Source organism: Hyperolius riggenbachi, chromosome 2 (assembly GCF_040937935.1).
Source record: "Hyperolius riggenbachi isolate aHypRig1 chromosome 2, aHypRig1.pri, whole genome shotgun sequence".
Lineage (NCBI taxonomy): Eukaryota > Metazoa > Chordata > Amphibia > Anura > Hyperoliidae > Hyperolius > Hyperolius riggenbachi.
Window position 1 is genome coordinate 72068819 of NC_090647.1, and position 18043 is coordinate 72086861.

The window sequence follows — 18043 nt, forward strand, 5'->3', positions numbered from 1 at the left end:
CCCTCTTTCTCCTCTTACTCCTTCAGGTGCATCATCTTCAGCCGCTTTCTCCCTTGTACCTTCACAATCACAGCCACCCTTCTCCACTCTGCCTCTCACCTTGAGCGGTTCCTGCTCCTATGCACACAGCAGCAGCCAGGTGTCCGTGAGGGAAATCTTTGAGCGGAAAAAGCCAATGCCTGCCAGTCACCCCCTTGCCCGGTGTCCTACAGCTGGCTTGGCGGAACTGTTAGCTCGCCAGCTGTTACCATACCAGCTGGTGGACTCTGAGGCCTTCCGAAAATTTGTGGCCATTGGGACACCGCAGTGGAAGATACCAGGCTGCAATTATTTTTCAAAAAAGGCGATACCCAAACTGTACCGTGAAGTTGAAAGGCAAGTGGTTTCATGTCTGGCACACAGCGTTGGGTCAAGGATCCACATGACCACGGATGCCTGGTCTTCCAAGCACGGTCAGGGCAGCTACATTACTTACACATTACATTACTTACACAGCCCATTGGGTCACCCTGGTGACTGCTGGCAAGCAGGGAGTACGTGGCTGTGCAGCAGACCTAGTTGTGACACCTCCATGGCTTGCAGGCATTCCTGCTGTCACCCCCTCTCCTCCTGCTACATTCTCTTCACTATCGTCCTCCTCCTTGGCAGTTCAACTCTACTGGTGCTGCAGTCTCCTCTCCAGCTACACAGCCCCAGCTCCCCAGGGCCTATGCTGCATGCCAGGTACGATGGTGTCACGCCATCTTAGACATGTCTTGCCTCAAAGCAGAGCGTCACACTGGACCAGCTCTCCTGGCTGCTCTTAACAAACAGGTGGATCAGTGGCTGACCCCGCACCAACTGGAGATCGGCAACGTGGTTTGTGACAATGACAGCAATCTCATTTCGGCTTTGAATTTGGGAAAGTTGACACATGTACCCTGCATGGCACATATGCTGAATCTCATAATTCAGAGATTTGTGTCTAAGTACCCAGGCTTACAGGACGTCCTGAAGCAGTCCAGGAAGGTGTGTGGGCATTTCAGGCAGTCTTACATGGCCACGGCACGCTTTGCCAATATTCAGTGGAGAAACAACTTGCCGGTGAGACGCTTGATTTGCGATAGCCCGACTCACTGGAATTCGACCCTTCTTGATGTTCGACCACCTGCTACAACAGGAGAAAGCCGTCAAACAGTATCTCTACAACTACAGTCAAAGGACATGATTTGGGTAGCTGGGGATGTTCTGGCCGAAGTACTGGACACTCATGCAAAATGCCTGCAGGCTCATGCGGCCGTTTGAGGAGGTGACAAACCTGGTGAGTCGCAGTGAAGGCGCCATCAGCGACTTGATCCCATATGCTTTCTTCCTGGAGTGTGCCGTGCGTTGAGTGGTGGATCAAGCTGTGGAGGAGCGTGCCGTGAACAAGAACAGGAACAGGAGTAAGAGTTGTGGGGTCAATTCTCATCAGAATCAGATGTTTCCTCAACACCTACGGCAGCACAGAGGGGGGAGGAGGAGTAGGAAGAGTCGTGTGGGGAAGAAGAGTCAGATGAGGAAGGAGTTGGGGGGTTTTTTTGGAGGAGGAGGCGGAAGAACAACCGCAGCAGGTGTCGCAGTGGGCTTATGCTGCTCAACTTTCCTGTGGTATTGTTCATGGCTGAGGGGAGGAGAACTTACCTGACATCACTGAGGAAGAGTAAGAGTAGATGGATAGTACGTCTGCATCCAACTTTGTGCAGATGGCGTCTTTTATGCTGTCCAGCCTGTTGAGGGACCCCCGTATAAAAAAAACTCAAGGGGAATGAGCTGTACTGGGTGGCCACGCTACTAGACCCTCGGTATAGGCACAAAGTGGCAGAGATGTTTCCAAATCACCAGAAGGCAGAAATTATGCAGCACTTGCAGAACAAGCTGGCAACTATGCTTTACAGTGCATTTAAGGGTGATGTCGCACAACGGACTAAAGGTACCACTGCCAGTAATCCTTCTCCCATGTCCAAACAGGCAAGGACAGGATGCTCTAGTGATCTCATGGTGATGTCGGACATGCGGACAATCTTTAGTCCAATGCCTCGCCTTAGCCCTTCCGGATCCGCCCTCCACCAACACCTCAACCAGCAGGTAGCCAACTATCCTGGCCTTAAGCGTGGATGTAAACACTGTGAACAGCGATGAACCCTTGGACTACTGGGTGCGCAGGCTTGACCTGTGGTCAGAGCTGTCACAATTTGCCATCCAACTTCTGTCTTGCCCTGCCTCAAGCGTAGTGTTGGGCGAACAGTGTTCGCCACTGTTCGGGTTCTGCAGAACATCACCCTGTTCGGGTGATGTTCGAGTTCGGCCGAACACCTGACGGTGCTCGGCCAAACCGTTCGGCCATATGGCCGAACTAAGAGCGCATGGCCGAACGTTCCCCGAACGTTCGGCTAGCGCTGTGATTGGCCGAACGGGTCACGTGGTTCGGACCCGAACGCGCTCTGATTGGCCGAACGGTCACGTGGTTCGGGTAAATAAATACCCGAACCACGTCATATCTCCGCCATTTGTCTGTGGGTTTAGCTTTGGGTAGGCAGGCAGGGTAGTTCGCGCTCCAGCCACGCTAGCCAGGGTCCCCCCTGTCATTGTGTCACTGCTGGGAACAGTAGTACACCGCTTGCTCAGCCACACTATATAGCATTCTGTTTACTGCCACTCTGTGTACCTCGCTCAGCCACACTATATAGCATTCTGTTTACTGCCACTCTGTGTCTGCTGGGAATAGTAGTACACCGCTTGCTCAGCCACACTATATAGCATTCTGTTTACTGCCACTCTGTGTACCTCGCTCAGCCACACTATATAGCATTCTGTTTACTGCCACTCTGTGTCTGCTGGGAATAGTGGTACACCGCTCGCTCAGCCACACTATATAGCATTCTGTTCACTGTTCTGTGTCTGCTTGGAATAGTGGTACACCGCTCGCTCAGCCACACTATATAGCATTCTGTTTACTGTTCTGTGTCTGCTGGGAATAGTGGTACACCGCTCGCTCAGCCACACTATATAGCATTCTGTTTACTGTTCTGTGTCTGCTGGGAATAGTGGTACACCGCTCGCTCAGCCACACTATATAGCATTCTGTTCACTGTTCTGTGTCTGCTGGGAATAGTGGTACACCGCTCGCTCAGCCACACTATATAGCATTCTGTTCACTGTTCTGTGTCTGCTGGGAATAGTGGTACACCGCTCGCTCAGCCACACTATATAGCATTCTGTTTACTGTTCTGTGTCTGCTGGGAATAGTGGTACACCGCTCGCTCATCCACACTATATAGCATTCTGTTCACTGTTCTGTGTCTGCTGGGAATAGTGGTACACCGCTCGCTCAGCCACACTATATAGCATTCTGTTCACTGTTCTGTGTCTGCTGGGAATAGTGGTACACCGCTCGCTCAGCCACACTATATAGCATTCTGTTCACTGTTCTGTGTCTGCTGGGAATAGTGGTACACCGCTCGCTCAGCCACACTATATAGCATTCTGTTTACTGTTCTGTGTCTGCTGGGAATAGTTGTACACCGCTCGCTCAGCCACACTATATAGCATTCTGTTTACTGTTCTGTGTCTGCTGGGAATAGTGGTACACCGCTCGCTCAGCCACACTATATAGCATTCTGTTTACTGTTCTGTGTCTGCTGGGAACAGTAGTACACCGCTCGCTCAGCCAGAGTATATAGCATTGTGTTTACTGCCACTCTGTGTACACCGCTCAGCCAGACTATATACCATTGTTTACTGACACTCTGTGTACACCGCTCAGCCAGACTATATACCATTGTTTACTGACACTCTGTGTACACCGCTCAGCCAGACTATATACCATTGTTTACTGCCACTCTGATTCTGCTGGGAACAGTAGTACACCGCTCGCTCAGCCAGACTATATAGCATTGTGTTTACTGCCACTCTGTGTACACCGCTCAGCCAGACTATATACCATTGTTTACTGACACTCTGTGTACACCGCTCAGCCAGACTATATACCATTGTTTACTGAAACTCTGTGTACACCGCTCAGCCAGACTATATACCATTGTTTACTGCCACTCTGATTCTGCTGGGAACAGTAGTACACCGCTCGCTCAGCCAGACTATATACCATTGTTTACTGACACTATATAGCAGACTATATAGCATTGTGTGTACACCGCTCAGCCAGACTATATACCATTGTTTACTGACACTCTGTGTACACCGCTCAGCCAGACTATATACCATTGTTTACTGCCACTCTGATTCTGCTGGGAACAGTAGTACACCGCTCGCTCAGCCAGACTATATACCATTGTTTACTGACACTCTGTGTACACCGCTCAGCCAGACTATATACCATTGTTTACTGCCACTCTGATTCTGCTGGGAACAGTAGTACACCGCTCGCTCAGCCAGACTATATAGCATTGTGTTTACTGCCACTCTGTGTACACCGCTCAGCCACACTATATAGCATTGCGTACTCTGCCAGTCAGTGTGTATATTGCTGGGATCAGTAATACTCCACTCACCGTCAACCACTATATGAGCTCAACATGAGTTCCCCAGAGACCTCCGCTGTGAGCAGCACTCCCAACAACAGCAACAGCCAACGCCCCACGCAAGCTATAACATCCACCCCAGCAGCCAGTGGTCAGCAGCAGCCCTCCCCGGAGGAGAACGTTGTGTCCATCAGTCCGTCGCCAGAGCGATTAATGAGGGCTGCCATTGAGGAGATGATGGGGCCTGATGTGGAGGAGGAGGTCTGGCTCAGGCCAGCATCCCAAGTTAATGTTGAGGACGATGAGGGGTCTGTGTCTGGGGATGTTGGGGTGGCAGAGGTGGTGGGTGGGTCAGACTCAGGAGAAGAGTTGTATGATGAGGATGATGATCGGGACCATCTGTATGTGCCTCAGAGTCCGACCCCGGAAAACATGTTGTATCGTGTGTTTAGGTACTAAAATCTGCGTTCCCTCCCAGTAGTGTTGGGCGAACAGTGTTTGCCACTGTTCGGGTTCTGCAGAACATCACCCTGTTCGGGGTGACTATATAGCAGACTATATAGCATTGTGTTTAATGCCACTCTGTGTACACGGCTCAGCCACACTATATAGCATTGTGTTTACTTCCACTCTGTGTCTGCTGGGAACAGTAGTACACCGCTCACCCGCCACTGTATAGCATTGTGCTCTGTGTCACTGCTGACAATAGTGGTACACCGCTCACCCACCACTGTATAGCATTTCTGTACTGCCACTGTACTGCTGCCAGTCAGCGTGTACTTTAAGGATAAGTGAAATGAGGAAGAAATCCGGTGAAAGAGGGAGGGGCAAGGGAAGAGGTGTTTCCCCTGACGGTTCACGTACAGGCCACAGGGGAGCACCCAAGAAAACCCACTCAATACTGCCCATGTTGTCCAGGACAACAACCCTCACAGATCCAAAAGAACAGGACCAGATAATTACTTGGATGACCTCTCAAGCGTCCAGCAGTGGGTTAAGCAGCACCAGCACATCACGCACGAGGTCCGAGTCCTCAGCCAGTTAAAGTCTGGGCTTTCTTTGAAGACTGCACTGAGGATGTTACCATGGCGATTTGCAAGGTGTGCAAGACCCGCCTGAGCAGGGGGAAAAGTATTAACAACCTCTCCACCACCAGCATGAGCCGCCACATTCTATCCAAACATCCCACTCTGTGGGCAAACGCGGCAGGACAGGGTACCACCAGCAACACTGCCTCCCTTGGGTTCACCAGACTCACCACCAGACCCGCCTCAGCAGCAGCAGTAGCCCAGCCATTGCGTGGTTCACAACATTCACAAACATCAGACGATGCTGACACTGTCACTTTCCGGACTAGTGCTCTTGAGGTCTCCCAGTGTTCATCAAACACAACAACCAACAGCCCTTCGGTGTGCAGCGCTACGGTTGAGTTGTCTGTCTCTGAGATGTTTGAGCACAAGAGGAAATTGCCAGCAAATGACCCCCGGGCCGTGGCAGTAACAGCCAGCCAGCATAGCCAAGCTTCTGGCCTGCGAAATGCTGCCATATCGAGTGGTGGAGACAAACAGCTTCAAGGGCATGATGTCAGTGGCCATCCCACGTTACGTGGTTCCCAGCCGCTACCACTTTGCGCGCTCTGCAGTGCCTGAGTTGCATGAGCACGTGGTCAGCTAAATAACCCGAAGCTTGAAGAATGCCGTTGCCTGCAAGGTTCACCTCACCACTGACACCTGGACGAGTGCGTTCGGCCAGGGTCGATACATCTCCCTTACCGCGCACTGGGTGAACCTTGTGGAGCCTGGCAGCGATTCCTCACCTGCTACGGCGCGGGTGTTGCCCACGCCGCAAACAGCTGGATAACAACAGCAGCACCTACCTCTCTGACTCCTTCTCCTCCAACGCATCTCAAAGCTGTACCTCATCCGGAAATGCTAACCCAGCACCAGCAGCAGTAGGATCGTGGAAGCAGTGCAGCACAGCTGTTGGCATGCGTCAGCAAGCGTTGCTGAAGCTGATCTGCCTTGGGGATAAGCAGCACACAGGGGAGGAAATTTGGAGGGGAATAAAGGAACAGACGAATTTGTGGCTGGCACCGCTGGACCTGAAACCGGGCATGAAGCTAGACACCTGGCACGAACTGGCAATGTACGCAATAGAGGTGCTGGCTTGCCCGGCAGCCAGCGTTATGTCGGAACGCTGTTTCAGTGCTGCCGGAGGCATCATCACAGATCGGCGTAGCCGCCTCTCCACAGAAAATGCAGACCGTCTGACTCAAATTAAAATGAATCAATCCTGGATTGGAAACGACTACGCAACACTCCTGGACCCCAACCAAGTAACATGACCGATGAACATCTGGGATGGTTTAGCGTTTCCGGTCCCTGTTTATTGAACCTCTCATCTGTATTACATTTATGACTGCATGGCGGCAAAAAGCATTGCTGCTATATCCGCACGCTTTTTGTCCTCATGCAAGGCCTGGGTTGTTGTGTCTCACAAAGCGTGGCCTTCTCCTCCTGCGCCTCCTCCTGTTCCATCACGTGTGCTGCTGCTGCTGCTGCTGCTGCTGGGTTACCGTTGCCGGTCCCTGTTTATGGAACCTCTTATCTTTATTACATTTATGACTACATGGCGGTACAAAGCATGCTATCCGCACGCTTTTTGTCCTCATGCAAGGCCTGGGTTGTTGTGTCTCACAAAGCGTGGCCTTCTCCTCCTGCGCCTCCTCCTGTTCCATCACGTGTGCTGCTGCTGCTGCTGCTGCTGGGTTAGCGTTGCCGCGTGGTCCCTGTTTATTGAACCTCTTATCTTTATTACATTTATGACTACATGGCGGTACAAAGCATGCTATCCGCACGCTTTTTGTCCTCATGCAAGGCCTGGGTTGTTGTGTCTCACAAAGCGTGGCCTTCTCCTCCTGCGCCTCCTCCTGTTCCATCACGTGTGCTGCTGCTGGGTTAGCGTTGCCGCGTGGTCCCTGTTTATTGAACCACTTATCTTTATTACATTTATGACTGCATGGTGGTACAAAGCATGCTATCCGCACGCTTCTTGTCCTCATGCAAGGCCTGGGTTGTTGTGTCTCAAAGCGTGGCCTTCTCCTCCTGCGCCACCCTCCTCCTGTTCCATCACGTGTGCTGCTGCTGGGTTAGCATTACCGGTCCCTTTTCCTGGAACCTCTTATATGTATTACATTTATGACTGCATGCCGACAAAAAGCATGTTACCTGTGCAAAGAAAACAGACATTTCCCGCATTTAAAAGACAGTTTTCCCTTTGAAACTTTAAAATCGATTTTCTCAAAAACTATAAGCTCTTTTTTCTAAAAAATTTTTTCCTCTTGTACCCACTCCCAAGGTGCACATACCCTGTAAATTTGGGGTATGTAGCATGTAAGGAGGCTTTACAAACCACAAAAGTTCGGGTCCCCATTGACTTCCATTATGTTCGGAGTTCGGGTCGAACACCCGAACATCGCGGCCATGTTCGGCCTGTTCGGCCCGAACCCGAACATCTAGATGTTCGCCCAACACTACTCAAGCGTCCTGTCCAAAAGGACCTTCAGCGCAGCTGGAGGCATTGTCACTGAGAAGTCGCCTAAGTCAAAAATTGTTCAGTACCTCACCTTTATCAAAATGAATGAGGCATGGATCCCGGATACTGCCCGCCAGAAGACTAAGTCAGTCTCCACACACAGCATCTCTGCCTGCATGCCGTGTGACTGCCTGCAACAAGACTAAGTCGGTCCCCACACAGCATCTCTGCCTGCAGGATGCTTGACTGCCTTCTTCGCCACCACCAACAGGGTCCAGGACTCCAGGCGGATTCCTGAATTTTTTTCTGGTGCGTGTACATGCCTGCCTAATTTTTCTGGCTGCACTGCAGCTGCAACAGCAAAACAAAAGGCATGTACATGTGTCAATTCCTCTTCGTGATCGTTACCTTGCCGTGGTGAAGGGGCTTCCGTATCACAATGAATCAATGACCGACGGCTATATGAGTGTCTCGGGGGGGGAGGGGGGGGCACACCCAAGATAATAAGGTCGTTGCTTCATTGTGGACAGACCAAATTCAATCAGCTGGACAGTCACTGTTGTTTTGTCATTGAGCTACCTCAGCCTGGCGACCATATGGGCTTGAAAACCGCTATCGCCTGTACTCTCGCCTTGGTGCGCACCACTCCAGCACAGCCGCCACAACACAAACAGCTGTTTGCGGTGCGTTACACAGTGAGTTTGGTGTGTCAGTGTGAAGCAGTACTCTAATTACACTCCCTGATTGATGTATACACATGCAAGATGTTTTAAAGCACTTTAGGTCTCCAATTTAGCATGCAATGTGATTTCTGCCCTTAAAAAGCTGCTGTGCATCATATCCAGATTTTTCCACGGGACTTTTGGCGTGTATCCCACTCATCCATGCAAAAACTCAGATGTTAGTCCCCTTGAAACATCTTTTTCATCACTTTTGTGGCCAGCATAAGTGTTTCTAGTTTTCGAAGTTTGCCTCCCCATTGAAGTCTATTGCGGTTCATGAAAGTTTGCGCAAACCAAACTTTTGGCGGAAGGTTTCGCTTTTGAGGTTCGCGAAACTGAAAATCGGAGGTTCGAGCCATCTCTAGTCATCACCACCAACAGCAACACCTTTCTGGACTATCCTAGGCTAGCATACATCAGCAAAAGAACTGTTAAAGTGGACCTGAACACTTGTAAAGGATAGAAGGAAAAACATAGAGAAATGCGGACGCAGGAAATTTGGGCGCATGAGGCAAGTGGACAAAAAGGGCGCTGCGATTCACTTCCATAATAAATATCGTTTGATGGACGCCGAACAGGAATAAAGGGCGCCCGGAGATTATTAACGTTTTCAAACGGCGCTTGTGATGATTTAAAGAGGATCTGTAACCTCAAAAAATCCCCTGGGGGGTACTCACCTCGGGTGGGGGAAGCCTCCGGATCCTAATGAGGCTTCCCACGCCATCCTCTGTCCCACGGGGGTCTCGCTGCAGCCCTCCGTGCAGCCGTGACGTAATATTTACCTTCCTGGCTTCTGTGCAGGCGCTCTGACGGCTGTCGGCTCCGAACTACACGGAAATACCCGATCGCCGTCGGGTCTGCTCTACTGCGCAGGCGCAAGTTTCCGGCGCCTGCGCAGTAGAGCGGACCCGACTGAGATCGGGTATTTCCGTGTAGTTCGGAGAGGGAAGCAGCCACAGCGCCCCCGCTGGAGCCAGCAAAGGTAAATATTGAAATTACAGTCGGACCTGTCGCCGGCTGTTAAGAGGGCTGCAGCGAGACCCCCGTGGGACAGAGGACGGCGTGGGAAGCCTCATTAGGATCCGGAGGCTACCCCACCCAAGGTGAGTACCCCCCAGGGGATCTTTTTCATGTTACAGAGTCTTTTTAAGTTTACAAAATGCACCCGTGAGGAATAACGTTTACAAAAATACAAAACATATCTATCGTATTTAACTAAAACGTTATTTAAAATGTTATCCCTTACTGTTTGTAAAACATTATTCACATAATAAGGCGAACAGTAAGTAAATTGTATTATATTTTTTACAGTCACTATTTGTAAAACATTATTATCCACACAATAAAGTGATCACTAAGAGGGGATTTAGGGTTAGGCACCACTAGAGGGGTTGTAGATTTAGGCACCACTAGGGAGGTCTTAGGGTTAGGCACCACCAGGCGGGTCTTAGGGTTAGGCACTGGAGCTGCAGACATTGGAGGACGGTGGCATGGGAGTGGATGGGGCTGGAGGAAGCCCCAGGTATGTAAAAATCTTTTTAGTTATGTGAGCTATGGTATACTTTAAAGGATGCTGTTGCTTATCTTTTAGAACAGAGAGAACTGTTTGAGTTCAGGTCCCCTTTAATAATCCTGTAAAAATCCAGGCATCTGGCGTACAAATAAGTGACCAGCTGTTGGCTGCCAGAATTAACTGAATTGCTATAGCAATACAGAATCCCCTATACTGCAGGGTAGATTGCCTCTGTAGCGGATCCCTTATTAAACACATTTGTTTTTACACGTATACTGAAATTTAAACTCACGCTCTCACACACATAAACATCTAACAGGGCTAATACTAACAAACTGCGCTTGTAACGTTTCATTACATTTTATGTCATCGTGTAAACACTCACAACTATGAGCTATGTTGTCATATATATACAATGACTTTTAGGAATACATTAGAATAGAAGAGAAGCTTGCCTATGATCATTTTTCATTTCTAAAAGAAATAAATACCCTGCTGGTACCGAACTTGTGTTTTGATGACGGATCAGATGAATGGGGGGGTGACCTGTTTATTCTGGCCGGGAGATGAGTCGGGGAATTAAATCGGAGATGATCTGAGTGCGGTAACTGAAGAAGACAGCGATCAGTGGGTTTCCCTGAACTCCAGACCCCGCGTTCTATATACTGTTACAGCATGCCCTCTTGTCATGGCACGCGAAATCCTGACGGGTACTTATATTTTGATAGGCTTGTTTACCCAGGATACTGGTGACAACTTGTGTTTATGAAAATAATTATTATGTGCAGGGATGAGCGAATGATTTGCTCAATTTGATATCTGACCTCGGTCAAACTGATTCACTTTATGCAGTATCTGTAGAACTTTGAAGGCCAGTGCCAAGAAGCTATGAGGTCAGGGTGCCTTACAGCGGATCCAGGATGAAAAACTGACTATAACAAGTAACTTGTCTACATACCTTATCTAAAGTTTAGTTTGCACAGCAAATGTAGCTACAAACAGCTTCAACAGACAACAGTATATGATTATTTCTTCTTGTGATACAATGAGAGCAGCCATTTTCTTCTTGTAATCATTACACATGCAAGCTGCTGTGCATCTCCACCCCTCAGCCTGTGCAAACTCCACTCCCCTCTCCTCCTCCCTCCTTCCTTCTACCTCTGAAATCTCCTGCTAGTAACACCTCCTCCTCCTCCTGCCCAGACTGAACTCCCATAAGCCCCTGCTACATAGTTCTCAGAGTGCCAAGATGCTGGAGGAGCTGTGGGCGAGGCTTGTTTAGTTTATAGGGAATTAGAGTATTAAAAAAAGTATTTGGCTTAAGAAATGCCTTATAAACTATATGAAAGGAACACAACTATGCAATGAGTAAAAGTTTATCTCAGATCCACTTTAAAGTGGAACTATAGTCAAAGTCTTTGCTTTGCTCAAACAGATTAGCCACACCATGAGGTAGATATTTCCATTCTGCTCACGTGGGGTCTCGTCAATATGTGAAGTCAGTGGGGGAGATTGGGGTATAGGACCAGAAAGTATTCTGGTGATCATCTGGCATCCATACAATTCAGGTAGGCTTGGTTTCCATCAGTGGAAAAACTACATTTCATGGGGCACCCCAGCAAAATGTTGATGCTCCCGTCCCTCCACCTCATGTTCCCTTGCCTTTCCTTGGTGCCCTTCATGGCCTTGGGGCCCATCTCACAAGGGTCATAAAACAAGTGTGGCCATTATGATCTTCACACCCATAAGTAGTGTAGCCACAAAAACACCAGATCTGAAGTATAGTCCTCTGTATCGGAGAAAGAGAAGGTTAGAAGATGGTGCCCACCACCACAGCTCTGAGCCCCCCTGCAATCTCAGGGCTGCTCCCCTCTGGTTACGCCCATGGTCCACTACAACAAATGCACAATGGTGAGTTCACAGCGTATACTGTGCGTCTATGCTTTGCCTCGTTGCGTGTTTGTTGACATGATCCACTACCCATCATTCTGCTGTTCAGGTCCCCGCTGCTGTTTGGGTCCCCACTGCTGCCACACCCGCTCGACTCCACTGCATGGGACACTCGGCCGGTATATAGATCAGAGTCCTGGCAGAAGCAGACTCCCTTTGGATTGCAATGACAATCCTGTCTAGCAGGTCAACAAAATCATCAATAAAGGGATCCGATACATTTGTGGTACACTATGGCATTCATTTCAAAACTTGCAGTCTCGGGAACGGGAAATAAGGGGCAGAAATAACATCTAGTTTGGAATTTAAACTCTTTCCCACTCTATTGTGCGTATTTTATTTTTTCGCTTCGTTCTTTGGATGCATTTGCATTTCACGTGTGCATTTTTGTTGTGTATTTGGTGCACTTAATTTTTAATTATTTTCATTAATCAATTAAGTTAAATACAGTAGCATAGTAGAAAAAAAAAACCTTAAAAAACGCATGTAAATTGTAAAAACGCATTCCTGGTAACCACTCAGTGAACCAATGAGAATCCTCCTTGTTGCAAAGCAGGACTCTTGTTGTTTTTTTGCAACCCAATGAGATCCTGCTTCTGCCAGAACTCTGATCTAGTTCTGCCGGGTCCAAAGCTTACAAGTTCTGTGATTGGCCAAAAATAACTGAGTTGCAGTAAATCAGATTTCCACAGAATTCCAATTTCCGTTGTCTGATTTCCGAATTCTAATCGGAAATGCAGATTTCCGATCGCAAATGTCGAAATTTTAATTTCGCAGAATCCGAATGAGCATCCCTATGGAAAAAAGATGAGCAGCTGAAATCCTATATCAGGTAAAAATGGTACAACACTTCAAATACTTAAAGAGTAACTGTCAGGCTGCAGAAGCTAATTTAAACCTCTATTCTCCTGTGTTAAACAGTTTAGAAGGAAGCCAAAAAGGCATTACTGAAGATAAAAATCTCTCTTACCTTTGATGTGTGCTTATCAGCAAAGCTGTTAGACCCAAGCAGGACGCAAGCCATATACTATACTGCAAAGCATTCTGGGGCCCTCCCCTCGGCTGCTAATGAGACGTTACAGCAGCTTGTAATCAGTCCAGCGCGTAGCACTGATAAATCTCCGGGCAGAGTACACTGCAGGAGTCAGCTATTGTTCCTAGCCACATGGCTAATTAATATTCACTGCACACTGTGTTATTCAGTACGAGCTTTTCTGTGATCAGGAAGCAGGCAGGACATGACGACACATTTGACAGAAAAACATGGAACCTGCCATGAGCTGTCAGGAGCATCAATCTCTGCATATACTATATAAAAATTCTGTGAAGTACAAACGTGGACAGTGAAATGCATATGTAATGTAAGTACAGCCAATCTTTAGCTACTGATATATGTGTTTATTTTCTCTGAGACCTTATACCTAACAGCTCCTCTTTAAAGAGACTCTGTATATAAAAAAATTGCCCCTGGGGGGTACTTACCTCAGGAGGGGGAAGCCTCTGGATCCTATTGAGGTATCGAGGCTTCCCCCATCCTTCTACCTCCCACAGTGGTCTCACTGGGCCCCTCCGAAGCCACAGCCGACAATTTGTCAAGCTGTAGCACCTGAAATATTTACCTTCCCCCAGGGGCGTAGCTAGAAATGGCTGGGCCCCATAGCAAATTTTTTTATGGGCCCCCCTCCCAAACCTCCCACCCCCACACACATCTCTCGACTTCCCACCCTTTCCAGACCTCTCACCCAAACACCCCTTCCAGGGCCTTCCTCCCCACCATGCCCACACTCCTACTAGACCTACCACCCCTGCACCCATCCCAAACCTCCCACCCCAATGACATTAGAAAATAGTCGTATTGCGGCAGCATTTGACCATAAAATAATTGTAATGCGGCAGTCTTTTACCATAAAGTAATTGTAATGCGGCAATCTTTCACCATAAAATAATCAGAACGCTGCAATCTTTCACCAGAAAATAACGTAATGCGGCAATGGCTCACCAGAAAATAATCGGGATGGGGCAATGGCTCACCGGGCTCCTCTCTCCTCCCCCCCCCCCCCCCAATTAGTTCTCCCATCCCAATAGCCCTGCTAAATGCATTTACTCACCTGTAGGAGACTACCTGCAGGCGCAGTAGTGGCTCAGAACGGCGGCCATGTAAATATTTACCGCTACAGTGCAGGTGAAGTAGCAGTTCTCAGCTCGAGATCAGGTGGAAATAGCCAATCCCAGGCAGGTCCACTCTGCTGCGCAGGCCCAAGTTGCCTGCACTGCACCTGCGCAGTAGAACGGACCCGACTGGGATCGGCTATTTCTGCCTGATGCAGAGAACTGCTACTGTGCCTGCATTGAAGCGGTAAATATTTACATGGCCGCCGTTCTGAGGGGCCCAGCAAGACCACCGTGGGACGAAGGAGGACAAGGGAAGCCTCGATAGGATCCAGAGGCTTCCCCCTCCCGAGGTGAGTACCCCTAGGCAGGGCCGGCCCGCTCATGAGGCGGGGTGAAACATTTGCCTCAGGCGGCGAACTTCAAAGAGCGGCACCCGCCCGGGGGGGCCGGCCGCCGAGCCGGAGGGGTAGCGGGCAGGTCGGGGGTATTGTGCCTAGCGGTGGGGAGGGGGGTCGGACCCCCCCTCCCTCGCCTGGGTCCCCCGATCTGCGCTCCCCTCCAGCCTGTAATTAGTAAGCTGCTGCCAGATCGTAAGAGGCACGGGCGGGGAGGACTCACCTTTTCCGCGTTCCAGCGAGCGCTCCACTGACGTCACTTCCTGCATCGCCGCCCACTGTATTGTAAGTGGACGGCGATGCAGGAAGTGACGTCAATGGAGCGCACGATGGAACGCGGAAAAGGTGAGTCCTCCCCGCCCGTGCCTCTTACAATCTGGCAGCAGCTTACTAATTACAGGCTGGAGGGGAGCGCAGATCGGGGGACCCAGGCGAGGGAGGGGGGGGTCCGACCCCCATCCCCACCGCTAGGCACAATACCCCCGACCTGCCTGCTACCCCTCCGGCTCGGCGGCCGCCCCCCCCCCCCCTTGACGGGGGGGGGGGGGGGGGGCGGCGTCAGCAGCTCTGCCAAATTTGCCTCAGGCGGCAAAAAGTGACGGGCCGGCCCTTTTTTAGGTTTTAGGCTTTCTTTAACTACATCAGGAGATATCAGTTCCCAAATGTTTACAGGGTGTTTCTAAAAGAAGTGGTGATGCAACATCGTGGTAAACATGCTGCAGTCCAAACATTTTCAAACACGTTGCTTGCATTAAATTTAACATGATCCTATATGTTCATCAAACAATACAATTTCTCAGTTTCAACATTTGTCATATAGCCTTCGTACTATTTTTGCAATTAAACATAGAGTTTAAATCATTTGCAGACCATTACATTCTGAATTTATTTACATTTTACATAGCTTCCCAACTTGTTTGGGAATTGTGGTTGTACATTAAAATATTGAATACAGAGGAAATGAAAACAAAGTTTAAACAACTCAGAGAAATAGTCAGTCTGGTATACTGGAATAAAAACGGTTTAAAAAAAAAAACAGTACGTTTTGTAACATTTTATATAGACATTGCAACAATTATTTTCCTAAAGAGGGCAGAATCTCTGTTAAGTAAAATAAACCAATACGGCCTAATAGCAAAGTTTTAGATTTTTGGCAAGGTGAAAAGGAAGTAAATTGCTTAAAGACACAGTTTCTGTATATGCACCGAGAAAGTTCAAGGTTTAGTAACATTTACAAAAACAGATAAATGGAATGAAGGTTGAAAAGAGAAAAACAAATTGCTAGAGACAATAAAATAAACTGAACAATGATTGCAATCGCACTAGGCGCCCCTAGACTTGAGTGGTCAACCATTATTATTATTATTTAGTATTTATACAGTGCCGACATCTGAAGAATCCTAAAAAAAATAAGAGTTTCACTTTCCTGGGGCTTCTGCAGCTGATCTGTGCCCACAAAGTTACCAAACGATCCTCTGTTCCCCAACCAAGGCTCACTTCTCTTCACGTAGTGAAAGCCGACTTCTAAGTCGACGTCCACTGCACCTTGGCCACGCGTACTTTCATATGCATTCCCATGGCCAGGAGGATCCTGCGCAGGGGCAGTACAAGAAAATCTCTACTGCACTTGCGCAGTACGCTCCCGGCGACGGGAGCGTGAACGAGGACGCGCGTGGCCAGGGCTTCGCAGGCGCAATGGACACCACCTGCAAGAAGTGAAGGTGAGCCAGGGCGGGGGAATGGAGGGTCGTGGGCACAGGCCGGTTGCAGGAGGCTGGAAGAAGCCCCAGCTAGGTGAAATTGTTATTTTTTTTAGGATTCTTTAGTTCCGCTTTAAAGTGAATGTAAACCGAGAGGAAAAAAAAAAAAACATACTTACCTATAGAGAGAGAAGGCTCTGGGTCCTACAGAGCCTTCCCGTTCCTCTGCTCGTCTTCTCGTTCCAGCGCTGCCACTGTCACCTCCATTAGCAGCATTCGACAGACTGGTCGCATACTGTGCTATGCCACCGCAGGAGGCTTTGGAAGTCTTCGGGAACTCAGTACGATTCCACATGTCTTCGGGAGTAGTTGGGCTCACGAAGACTTAAAGGACTTCCGATGTGAAAATAAAAAACAATGTTTTACTCACCTGGGGCTTCTTCTAGCCCCTAGCAGCACAGTCTCAGTCCCTCACCACACCCCCGGTCCTCCTCAGTTTTCCCGCTGGCCACCCGAAATGATGGCGACCCGTCGGCAAGGTCAGCTCTTCTGCGTGCCCATGCGTCCACGTCATCTGGCGCATACTGCACCTGCGCACAACTACTGACATGGACACGCGGGCAACAGAATCTCTCTGAGCTCTCATCGCCAAGATTCAGAGATAAGAGAATAATGTATCTGATGCCTAGAGAGCTCAGTGCTGTTGCTCAGTAGAGATGGCCCGAACGGTTCGCCGACGAACGGTTCCCAGCGAACTTCCGGGGTTCGCGATCGCGGAGAACAGCAAATTTTTCCGGAACTTCGGTTCGTCCCCAGAGTGCATCATGAGGGTCAACTTTGACACTCAACATCACAGTCAGCAGGCACATTGTAGCCAATCAGGCTACACTCCCTCCTGGAGCCACTCCCCCCCCCTTATAAAAGGCAGGCAGCGTCAGGCTTTTCACTCACTCGTGTGCCTGCATTAATTAGAGAAGGGAAAGCTGCTGCAGACTCTCATAGGGAAAGCGTAGTTAGGCTCTTGTAGGCTTCTTAGCTTGCTCCTTGCTGATTCTTATTGCTAAAAAAAGCACCCCTTAACCTCCCTGCGGTCAATTAAATCCACCAGGGAGGCAGCGCAGCACTATTTTAAACATTTTTTTAAAATCATGTAGCTAGCCTAGCACTAGGTACATGACAGCTGCTGAGCAGCGGCATCCCCCCACCCCATCCGAGCGCCTCCGGCGATCAGGCCCGTCAGAAAATCCCGTTCTGAACGGGATTTCCATTAGGGCTTCCCCCGTCATCGACGTTGTGATGTCAGAGGGAGTCCCGATCCACCCCTCAGGGCTGCCTGACACTGATTGGCCAGGCAGCGCATGGGGTCTCGGGGGGCGGCACCCTCTAACGCGGCGGGTAGTGGCGGAGCAGCGGTGATCGAAGGTAACACGCAGCTAGCAAAGTGCTAGCTGCGTGTATAGAAAAAAATTATGCAAATCGGTCCAGCGGGACCTGAGAAATCCTCCGCAGCGGCTTACCCCATGTCCTGCACGGGGTTACCGCTAAGGAGGTTAACAGCTCTTTTGAGAGCTAATCTTGTTCTTGTGATCTATTTTTTTTTTGTGTGGCCCACTGACAC